Source organism: Jaculus jaculus, chromosome X, assembly GCF_020740685.1.
Source record: "Jaculus jaculus isolate mJacJac1 chromosome X, mJacJac1.mat.Y.cur, whole genome shotgun sequence".
NCBI classification, from domain to species: Eukaryota; Metazoa; Chordata; class Mammalia; order Rodentia; family Dipodidae; genus Jaculus; species Jaculus jaculus.
Window position 1 is genome coordinate 12,452,293 of NC_059125.1, and position 946 is coordinate 12,453,238.

At 37.5% G+C, this 946-nt stretch overlaps 1 pseudogene; it reads left to right on the forward strand.

Annotated features, from left to right (window-relative positions):
* Positions 1 to 234: 234 nt before the first annotated feature.
* LOC101593418 lies at positions 235 to 566 on the forward strand (annotated as a pseudogene).
* The last annotated feature ends 380 nt before the right edge of the window (positions 567 to 946 follow it).

A 946-nucleotide genomic window follows, 5' to 3' on the forward strand; every position in this document is an offset into this window, starting at 1 on the left:
CAGAGTCACAATATTTACATGAGCAATGGCAACAAAATTAAAACAAAAAACTTAAGTGATATTATCATCACTTTTTCCTTTCTGTATTGTAGTAAGTCCACTTCATTACTTACCAATATTTATGAAAGATGTGTCAACAATATGTTTAGGGTCACTGTGCTGCTTTGAAATCTCTTGAAGTGACTGTGAAAACAAAAAGTCATGAGAAAACTTGTGTCAGGCCCTGGGTTCAAAATGGCTGGCAAGTCTACTGTTTCAGCAGCAGGCCGGGGGCTGGATGGTATATTCAAAAATGGTACTACAAGGCTTCAGGATTCAATAAACTTGGGTTAACATGAGATGATACAATATATGAGGATGAAGACTGGTAAGAAGCCATAAGAAGGTTTCCTGAGAACTTGTATAATGATGGGATGTTTTGCATTAAGAGGGCACTGGACCTGTCTCAGAGGCAACAGATTTTGCCTCGGGAGCAGTGGACAAAATATGAGGAGGATAAATTCTACCTTGAACCTATCTGAAAGAGGTTATTAAGGAAAGAAAAGCAAGAACTGGCAAAGAAGTGATCTTGTAATTGAGATTTGCAGATGCATCTGTGTTTTTATGGAGTTGGTTAAACCTGAATTACAATAAATCTCTATCGTTGTTGGGGAAAAAAAAAAAAAAAACTTGTGTCACAGCATAGTTTGTCTTACCACAACTTCTGCCCATGACTATTAAGTGACACCTCAACTCTACCTGAATACTGGGCTGACGTCCAATTTTACTGCTACTCAGGAGCTTTTATTTGTTCATGGCCTACAATTTCCAGAAATGATGATTACTACTGGGTTTGCAGGTTAACATCAATGCCAATATATCGTGATGTAATCAATCCCTCAATACGCATGGGTTCAAGATAAATACTCTGGCCATATAAAATAAAACTAGTTCATGCTCATCCAAT